The sequence below is a fragment of the Belonocnema kinseyi genome, chromosome 4 (assembly GCF_010883055.1).
Source record: "Belonocnema kinseyi isolate 2016_QV_RU_SX_M_011 chromosome 4, B_treatae_v1, whole genome shotgun sequence".
In the NCBI taxonomy this organism is placed as follows: domain Eukaryota; kingdom Metazoa; phylum Arthropoda; class Insecta; order Hymenoptera; family Cynipidae; genus Belonocnema; species Belonocnema kinseyi.
Window position 1 is genome coordinate 27,135,228 of NC_046660.1, and position 11,145 is coordinate 27,146,372.

Genomic DNA, 11,145 nt, shown 5'->3' on the forward strand with positions numbered 1-11,145 from the left:
CACACGAAGCTCGCGCGACTTCGCCCGACGCGCCATATTGTCGGTGGACAGTTCGGGTGCGCGCTCACCATGGCGAGTGGAAGGGATGGACCGGGCAGCCGATGCGCCCGGAAGGACCGCGCCAATCGCCGGCCGGCTCGCCTCTCGGCCATCGGACATAAAAGCGGGTGCGTGCAAGCAGAGGCACGCACTTCTATTCGGGCTTCCAGTTGGGTAACCTCAGTCCCCTGGTCGCTTTCGGCTGACTTTGTAAGCCACTTTTTGAGAATAAAGTGCTTTAGAGTCCAAACAGAATTCCAGGTTGTTTTCCTTTCTCTCTCTAGAATAATCCTACTCTCGCACTCCTCTCTCCTTCTCTCTCCGTTCCTCTCTCCACTCACTCTGTCTCTCTCTCTTTTCTCTAGGGTCGGTACGCTCATTGCAGCCCCGCCCGAACTCTTTACTTTCTCTAGGGTCGATAAGCTTTCTCGCAGCCCCGCCCGAAATCTTTATGTCTCTCTCTCTCTTTCTCTAGGGTCGGTAAGCTCCTTGTAGCCCTGCCCGCACTCTTTCTTCCTTCCAGAGGTCGGTACGCTCCTAGCAGCCCCGCCTCGCCTCCTTTCTACTTCTAGGTCGGTACGCCTACTGCAGCCCCGCCCTCTCTTCACCTACTTTAGATTTCCATTGCCTTGCTCCTCCTTACCCTGGCAATACCTGCTGAAGATACGAGGGGCCCCTCGTCTCTCGCTGCCGCCTCCAACCAGCCACAGGACCTAGACTCGGTCAATGGCCCAGCTGGTCACCTTCCTGCAGGCTAACAACAAGAGCCTTCGCGTACGAGGGAAAACCAGCCTTCGTCCTCGTCGTCTCCGTCGTGGTGAGAAGCCCTGCTTCAGAAGAGGTCCAGACGGCTCCACACGACCTCCGGCCGAGCTCTCGCCCGCTCAAGGACAGGCCCATTCGCCTGGCCATCCACAATCTCCTTTCCAGCATTCGCTACAACTTTAGATCAAGTCGGGACAACCACACCCCCAGCTTGTATCAAAAACACAAAATTCATACGCCATTTTGTATCCACCATTTTGAATACACTATATACTTTATTAGAAATTACACAAAATTCATATCCTTCTTATTATACTACTATCTATACTTATTATATTACTCCTAAAACACTCGAGCAAAGAAATTTCTCATCAAACAGTTACATTTAACATTTATGGTCATTTTGTTGGTTTTTTTACGGGATCCATAACCTTTATCAGCCATTTTGTACTCGCCCTTTTATTTTTTCCTAAGGCCATAATAATATCAAGATTAAATTTTCATTCGAGTAAAATTGAATTGCATGAATATCAGCCGCCATATTGTTTTCAAAAACTAATCAAATGTTCATGATCAGCGACCCCAAAAACCACCGAGGAGGGAAATTTACCGCGAAATAACAATAATTTATCATTATGGCCAGCTTCTTTTTGAGACTTTTGACCACTGTGCGCCTCCATGGGACCTGGAAAAGGTGTAGGCGTTTTACGAACTAAAATAGTTGGTCGTGAAATGTATCACTAAATGTCTCGGAAACTATCACTCGTAGAAAAAATGGTTTAAAAAAAAATTTGTATTTAAATGAGATCTACAACTGTTTTCTAAAAAATGTTGCAGAATTTTGCGTATTGACTGAGATGAACTAAAAAACCCGTGATTTATATGGTTTTTTTACATGAAAATCGATATATCATTTATTTTCTGGGAAACCATCACCTTTGTAAAGAACATTTTGCTAAATTTTGCACATTGGCTTAGATAAACGCAACTATGACTTTTAGGGTTCTTTCATGGTTTCACCATGAAGATGGCCTAGTCGCCAATTTTCACTATCAACTTCGTAATCAGCACATCAAAGTACATAAGTTTGCGGAGTTTAAATAAAATAGGATGATTCAGCTATTGGGAACTGCACCCGAACTTTTATATTTTCAATTTATCAGTAAAGTTATATTATTGTAAAATTATGATATTTTAGAAAGTTTGAGAATTCCATGCCTAGAGATAGATCACAGAGAAATCAACTTACACCAGGCCTGTTTAGCGAGGGATAACAGGGTCACATTCAAACAGATGTGACGTCACTAAGATATACAACTTTTTAAAATTTTGACGAATCAGGTTCCGCGGCCGCTGATTGTCTAAAGTAAACCTATGAATGCTTAGAGCCCAGAAATCGAAAATAAAATGTAAATGAAGCGGGATCAATATAAAAAAAGAAGAACGAATATGGAAATATCCGCGAACTCCCTAGAGAAGGTAGATTATTAAATATGAAGTGTTTTGACCCTGGATGTGATTCTAGGGAATGCATAAATGGAATGACTAGAATCACGAGAAACCATTTCAATTATTTTCTCCGTAATTATTATTAATCATTATTTTAGAAAAATACATGAAAGCCGTTTAGAAGCATTTAGGAAGTGAAATGCACGTTTATATTACCATTTTTTTTTAATTGGTATGATTTAATCAGTTTGAATTTACCGGTAAAGAATGACGTCACACAGATCTTATTTCATGCAACATCGCCAGTAAACCGTAATATGAAAAACAATGATCACACTAAGAATAGTCAAAATACGACTTTTAGTTCGAATCTAGAAGCAGAAAAATTTCTATTGAGGAACGTACCTTTTGAGTAGGTGACCGATGTGTCTGGCGGTAAGGTTGTGTTAGAGGCAGCCTTATATACATGATTTCAAGCGAATTAAACCGAGAAAGCAGTTCTTTATCACAGTCCAGTTGTAGTCTAAGCTGCATGAAGATTTTATTGTATGCTTCTCAGATATTACGTCATTTTGGTACTGTATTGAATAGAGTCGAAATAATTCCCGACTGAGTACTTACGTTCAAAATTTGCTAGGCATGAATTATTTTGAATGTCGCGAGGGTTTCCCAGGAAATACACCTCTGCTAGCCTTTCTAGATGGCCCTGAAACAGACACAAACGATCAAAATGCGAAAGTCTCAATCTTTTGCAGGCAGGTTGACAAGAATCAATCATTGATAAGTATGAGACCATCAGAAGACAACGGTCACCTAACTTGCCTTAATGCCCTTTCGAAGCTGAAATAAAAAAAGAGGCGTAGGGGGGCTTATCAATCACTTTTACTGCTATAAAATATGTTGCTTTTTGTGTAACGGGCAAACCGAGAAATTGTATATAAGAGGAGATGCTTTAAAAGCAAAGTTAATGTAATTTTACAGGATAATTCTTAGTTTCCCCACAAGCTATAGAATAATCGTAAATTTTAATTAAACATCAAGTCCTTAAAGAAAAGACACCAACTTTCATTTTAAAAAATTATAGTAAACATTAGATTTAATTATTATTTAGTAAAGTATAATGAAGTAAAATGCGATTGAATATTTACTCTGCCTTGAGATGAACGGTAGTCGACCACTCATACGTAAATTTATAGTGTAAGATAGTGAATAGTCAGGAATGAATGAACTTGAGAAAAATTAGATTTACCTCTGTTTACATTACAAATGTAATATTTGTCCAATTTAATATTGAGACACTGATTTCATACTAAATAAATACAGGGTGGATACACTGAGGCTTACTAAAAAGTATGCAACTCGGTATACACGCTCATAAGAATAGCATTAGCGGGTAAGACAGGTTGAATAATTTTTGGTAATACCCAGCGGGTCCACTCTGTATAATAAAAAAAGTAATGTAGCTGTAAAAATTAAGAATATTTGAAAAGTGAAAAATTTTTTTTTAGAGCCCCATTCTATTATTTAAGGCTGTTGGAAAAATGCTGCAACATCTAATAGACAGTAAGTAGAATAAAAATATTAATTTAGATTCGATTATTAAAAATGATTGCAAAGTAAAAAGTAATTTTTTTAATAAGATTAATTTTCAAGCTAAGTTAACTTTTAAAGTTTTAAAAGCTAAATTCAAACCTATACTACAAATTTTTGATTTCCAGTGAAAAAAAAATTAAAACGCCTGTTTTAAACACCTTTGATTAAAACATTTTAAATAAAAATAAAATTAATTCAATCCTAAAGATACAGTCAAAATGTACATGCAATTAAAAAGAAGGTACATTTCCAAATTTTATTACATTTTTTTTTGAAAATTCATATGTTACCTTACAAACGGCAGATTTCAAGTGAGGTATCTAATTATCTCGATTAATATTATCTATCGATAATTGCCTAAACTCGGGATCATTTAAGATGTATCATAAGTAAAATATCTTGGCCACAACTATAACGGCAGTAAAGGATGTAACATGAAACCATTGTTTTTTTTTCATTAAAAAATCTCATAATCCCAACAAATACAACACGAAAATATATTGTGACATACAAACTCTTTTTAAAAATACTTCAAATGTTTCCCGTGTCGCCACGTATTTCAGATTCCGGTTTCAGGTCGGCTGGTGGAGGGGGTAACGTGACACAAGTCTCCTCAGAGGAACTCTAGTTCACCCCATGACCCAACAAAGCATGGTCCTACCAGGCGCAAGTAAACAAAGTCAACCATTCAGATTCCGCACCCTAGGGCACCCGACCTTTCTGACATCTTGGATCGAGTACAGCAGTTGGCTTCCCCTTCCATTCGCGCTAATGCAGTGAGTATGGTGGTGGGCGTCGGTTCACCCCAAGCCAAACGTATTTGAGCATCGAATTGGCGGGACCATGGTTTGTTGCATGAAGAATAGACATAAGGAGACCAAACTAGTGGAACTAAAAATGAACACTTTTTTGTTGCGAGAAATACGCGCACACACATGTGCAAAATCACAAGTACGTGTAGTTCAAAACTTCCCGAGCGTGTCGTGCTAATCGCACTTTAAAAAAATATGGCTGCCGATGTGAACGCGAGTCAAATGTAAAGAAATAATGATTGAACAATTAATAGTTTGTGAATAAAGAAAAGAATGTTAAAATTAAAAATCGCTGTATGAAAGCGAAAGTTTCCAACAAGTGTGGTTTCAAGTTTAGTGTACAACACTTTCAGAGTGGTATAAGTTGTATGTTTACTGTTTTTGTTACGACAAACTGTCAATGAAAATATAAACATGTGGGCGCTGCCATATTTGGAAACAATTGCTGTCAGGGATCTGTCGGTTCATTTACCTTTAATGCCGGGGGAAGCGCTTGATGGCGCTGATTTGGACCGTAAGGCCTCAAAATGATACATGGCAATGCCACCACTATTTTCCAAAGCGTTTCTCGTACTGGGTCTTTCTGAGGGTACCTTTTCACGAAGGCCTGTTTTTAATTAATTTAACAAATCGAGTTCGTATCTCGATTCTCAACCAATCAAATTTTCCATAAACCAACGAAGTAGCAAGAAATGAATACTATCAAAAATATTAATTCAATGATTCATCCAAAACAGGTTTCCGTGAAAACGTACCCTGATTCATACAACCACGGCTCATGTACCTTCATTTTGAATAAAATACACCAATAAAAAGTACTGATGGGCGCTGCTCGGCCTGGAAAGGGTAATACTTTACTATGTCAGTAATTACCGGTATTTACAGGTAATCGCGGTAAAAAGCAGTAATTCTTTAATTTTTTACATAAAAAAGGTTTTTAGAGACCATCCTTTTAGATTTGTATTCAAATAGTCCCTTTGTTTACGAATTCCGTAGTTTTTTTGTACGTAAAACACGTATAATATGTAATTAGAATAACAAATTCATTCAGTTTGGAGAGCAGCAGACGATAAAACTTTCGGGACTGTAAGACTTTCGGCGGGTAATTCAAATTGCTATTTGGGAAATCTATTTAGACTACTAAATGAATAAGACTAAAACTAATATTCGTGCTGTAGAAAATACAAAAGGCAAAATTAGTTAAATATTCAAATATTTAACTTTTTACATTCTCATCTTAATAAGAAGGTATTATTTTCATACCGGACAACTTTTACACATTTAGTAATCGCAATTGGATTGTGCTTTGGCATGCAATTTAAGGGACCAAATAGAAAGATCAAGTTTCATCAATCAGCTGTTTTGCATACAAATTAAAAAAGTGGAAGCATTTTCAAAACTTTTGAGTCCTTTTTTTTATTTGAAAATTGTAAGTGTGGCTATTCGTAGTACTTGAATACTAGAAATTTAACCTCACAACGTTTTTTGATAAAGAAAATCATCAATGATATAGTAAAAGAGACAAAAGTTGTTTACATATAAAATATATACACATTTTTTATAAACTCTTGTCATAAAGATATATTAGAAATTAAAAAAAGATTAGCTTGATGTGCTTTTACGATTTCTACTTCACTAAACAGATTCATTCACTAAGATTTTTTTAAGAAATATTATTTAATTATATAAATATTTACGATTGACGATTTAATTAAAAATGTAGAAAACTCGAATGGAAATGAATAAAATAAGATTCTGCTGTTTCATTACACTATCAGACTTATTCTTGACAAATCTTTCCTTTGAAAAACATGTTTTCATTTTTATCAGTGCTATATCTCTCAATATTTTAAATAAACATTTGATATTCCCTTTTCTTTATTAAAATCTTTCAAAGAAGAAATCCCTTATTGCTGACTAAGAAAGACGTAATTACCTGGAAACACCTCTCTTTTCCAAGCGGGAAAATTTGAACTATGAGTACGCCCACTACCTGGTCCAGGCGGATTTAAGCCATCCGAAGATTTTCCCATAATGTAAAATTCTAGTGTTCTTCGTGAGGCCACCAAGTGCAATTTTGAATGGCAAAATGGTGAGCCAAATATGCTAACCGGATGACGATCCGCAAATCGACCTATTTCTTAGGCTTCAATTCGCAGCGGGGTTAAATACACTCGAATCTATGTTTCGTTTAATCAGAAAAAAAGAATTTAATATTTTTTCGATGATGAAAAGTATTTACACATGTTCAATAAGTTAGAGCTATTTACGTACTGAATCCTCAATCGTTAATTAACATTTTTTTGTACAAAATTAATGTTTTTTTATAATAGAGGTTTAAATCGAGGAGCGATATTTCTTTACCCAATCCTCACATGCAATAAGGCTTATAAACCTTACTTTAGTAAATTTAGGTGTGTGGATTAGTAGAATAAAAAGTTAAATTTGTACTTTTACACATTAATTTTAATCATTTGATGAGGCTGAACCATTCCTGGGATTCCTAATGGGTGAATTGTATAAATAATCACAGAGGTAAACATAATAATAAATATTTTTAACAATGTAATGTAAATCTGATAACTCAAATAAGGGGATAAATACAAATTTAAAAAAATGTATTTCAACTCCTATATTGATTATATTTTATTTTTTATACATTTTTTTATATTCATTTTATTTTTATTTATTAATTTATTCTATTTAGGGGGTGGGGGGGGGGATTCTGCATTAACCTTTGATCAAAATTTGATTTATGACTTTTGTCCAATACTATTATTATTTAACACTTGTTATTTTATTTTTTTCTCTCTGAATGACACATACGCAAGCGCGCAAAATATCTAGCAGGTCTTTGCGTCGCGAGCAATTTTTTCCTGAAATGTATGTGGGAATAGTAAATATTAATGAAAAAAAATATATCTTGTCACAAAAATGCCTGATTTACCAGGAGAAAAACCATTAAACATAAAAAAGTTTGATACTCTTGAATTTCAAGCTTTTAAAATTAAAGCTTGTGATATATAATTTTCACAGTTTAAAGATTTCAAGTTACAAAATACAAATCCATGCTCTTATTTTCAATATTCTATATTAAAGAAATTTCAAGCAATTTCAAATCAAAATATTAATAAATGTAAAGCAAATAATAGTTTGAAGTCACTAAATATTAATAATTTTTAAATTGTTATTCACACATTAACATTCAATAAAAGGCAAAGCTGAATTAAAATTTTTAATTTGTGAGATTTAAACTATTCGAGTTCTTCTTTTTCGAACAATTCAATCTCTTATTGTTTTGACTTGGAATATTTTGAACATTAAAACCTGTACATTCTTTAATTTTGAACATAAGTTTCGAATCATTTTGTAAAATGAATTATTTTTAAATTATTAATACGCGAACTACAGTTTAATTAAAAACATCATTACATTATTTATATTTACAGTTGATCCACTTAAGAAGTTTTTTCTATCAAAAATTCTTAAATTCAAATGCTCTTTTGAATTCTTTCAAGCCTTTCAAAACTAATTTTAAAATTTTAATATTGAAAAATTACGCTTTAAAATAAAGAGCTAAAATATAAACTTTCTAAGCTAAAGGATTTTAGAATAACTCACTGTACATTGAATAATTTCATAATTTGAAAAATTAACAAATGAACTTAACATTTAGAAAAAATGTGAAAATTGAAAGCAAAATTGTGCAATTTTTCCATATACTATAATTTTAGAAAAAATTTGATTAGGTTTAAGAATGTTCAGAAGTTTTGACACGACTAAAAAATAATTCAAACTTGAAATCATTTTTTAAGAATTTTGTAAAGTTTTAAGGAAATGAAAGACATTTTTTCAGGTTCCTAGGAAAAATTTTGATAATTTTTCATTTCGGACACTTATTTTTAGGAGATTATTTTAAAACATTTTAAAAATTGCAAAAAAGTATTGAATAGATTTTAAGGCAATTTTTAAAAGTTTTATCACTAAATAAAAAATGTAAGAAAATTTAATGTGAATAATTCTTGAAAATAAAATCAAGAATCTAACCACCACATTTGTACAACCACCAAAAAATGTTTCCATTGTAATCTGAAAAAAATCACCAACGTTACAGCACTCATACAGCACCCTTATCAAGGCAAGAAAATATATAATACAATAAAATAAAAAATATTAATAATAAATAGTAATAATAAAATAATAATCCTTCTAATTTTTCTTTCTTCCTTTTATTTTTGTCCGAATTAAAGACGAATGATTTTTTTCTTCTTTTTTAGGTGGGAAAATTTTATGACGATTGTCCAAGTTTGGTCGTTAGATTCTTGATTTTATTTTCAGGAATTCTTCACATCAACTCGATTATGTGACGTCAAAAAAAGATTTTAAGTTTGATTTTTATCTCATTTAAATATAGAAGATTTCGAAGTAAAATGTATCAATTTAGTAATATTACAAAATAAGAACATATAAAGAATCAAGTAAATTAAAAAATATATGTATTAGAATTGAAGAGATTCAAAATGAATTTTAAGCTTTAAAAGGTCTTTATAAATGTAGATTTTTAAAGATTTCAAAAATAAGCTTTAGGAGCTTTAAAATAATTTCGAAAATTCTCAAGAAAATAAGAATTTCTTTTTAATTACTGGGAAAACTTAAAAGAATATAAGGAAATTAAAAAAAAAAATTAATGATGTTTGAAAATGTTGACAAATAATCGGTTCGCAGTTAAAAATAAAGCACTTTTATAATCAGGTTGATTGCTTGACCGGGAAGGAATTTTCCCGCAAAATTCAATGAGCAAATATAAGTGTCGTTTTTTACATCCTTTATGCTTGAAAAATATTCGGCTCTACGAGCACATAACCTCACTTAAATATCAAATTTACTGCATTTCCCGCAATTTTGAATATGCATTTTAAGTGAATCATCGGGAATTTCACCCTTTCAAAACATTAAACTGAGTTTTGGACATATAATAAGTACATTCCAAGTAGGACTTTCACCGACTGTCACTTTCACACTTTCCAAAACAGCGCTTCTTGTGCGCACTCACCTTTTTTCTTTTAATCGATTTTCTCCTGGTATATGAGACATTCCTTTTATGGGGAGTTTTTTAACTTCCAGTTGTTCGAAATAGTTTTTTTCTTTAAAGTTTACTATTCCCACCTGCGTTTCAGTGAAAAATTGTCCTGAACTCAAACGGAAGTGCTTTATGGTGATCGCGCTTGCGCAATATGGCTTTCTTAAATGAAAAGGTTTTGTAAAATATAAGTTGGTCTTTGGAATTCAAGAAAAATAAACTGCTGTTTATAGAGTATGTGCTATAATTGTTTTAGCCTAAAATTAAAAGTTACACCATTTATATACATTCTTGTGCATTTTTTAATAATTATTTATTTAAATTACAAGAATTGCTTGTAAAGTAACTTTGAATTTCGCGCCAAGTGCGACCAGCCAGCGTGTGGCCCTAACCATGATCTAAGAATACACGGTCTAGCTACACGCAACTAAAAAAAAGTTACCCAATAAGGAGCAACTCCACCACTTTTAACCATATTGGATAAATGAGCGCGCGAGAATGAAGTATATTTGAAAGGAAGTAAATGCAATGAGCAAAGATTGTAAGTAAAAGATAAAGAAATTATATAGTTTATAAATAAATTAAATTAGTTTGAAAATAATGAAATTTTTGAGAAGCGTAATCTAAAGTATAAACAAATATATAACATCTAACTTGTAATATAGAAGAAATACTTAGAAATATGGATAACATAACCTCTCAAGGCAGATGAGGAATTGTACCTTTTAACGTGAATCAAATGAAGTATCATCCACCTAAGAATAAAAAAGAAAATTGTCTTCGGGCTGAAAGCAGAAATAAATAAATGCAAAATATCGACATCACATCCTGTATTATGATAATACCCGTTTTTATATTTCGTAAATGCATAAGCACTAAATGAGAACAAAAGAACCCTCTCAGGGCACACAAAGTCACATGTTCAGATCTTATATTTATATGAAATAATGTTTTCAATAACATTTTCAATAGAAACACCACTACAATTTTCACAAGTTAATCTTAACACGACGCGCTTTCACAAACGGATAGCGTCAGCAGTGTCCGCTTCTTGCACCTCATTTGAATATTGAGAACTTTCACAGGTATTGACATTGATTTACAATGTAGCCATAATTCATGATTTCAAATCTTTTGAGTGAAGACCGAGACGCTAACGGTTGCTATGGTAACCAAGATGGCTAAAAGTTGTGGAGTGCGAATGGGAACGAAATTGGAGGAGCTGATGGCTAAGCCGTGTATTCTTAGATCATGGCCCTAACGCAAGCGCAGTAGCACAGGGAGCCAACATCGGCATCACTGAGTACCAGTGTTGCCAGATTGGGGATTTGATCCCTAGATTTAGGGATTTTCAAGCGTCTCAGGGATGCATTTAGAGATGTGAAATATTTAGGGAAAAATTCAGGG

At 33.4% G+C, this 11,145-nt stretch overlaps 1 long non-coding RNA gene across 3 annotated transcripts in view; it reads right to left on the minus strand.

Annotated features, from left to right (window-relative positions):
* The window catches only part of LOC117172095, a 49,521-nt gene that overhangs the window by 37,562 nt on the left and 814 nt on the right, over positions 1 to 11,145 (minus strand). For all 3 annotated transcript variants that reach the window (XR_004466962.1, XR_004466961.1, XR_004466960.1), the window contains exons 2-3: positions 2,875 to 2,959; positions 2,659 to 2,781 (exon numbers count right to left, since the gene is read on the minus strand). This is a non-coding gene — a long non-coding RNA (uncharacterized LOC117172095). The remainder of the gene's footprint in view (positions 1 to 2,658; positions 2,782 to 2,874; positions 2,960 to 11,145) is intronic.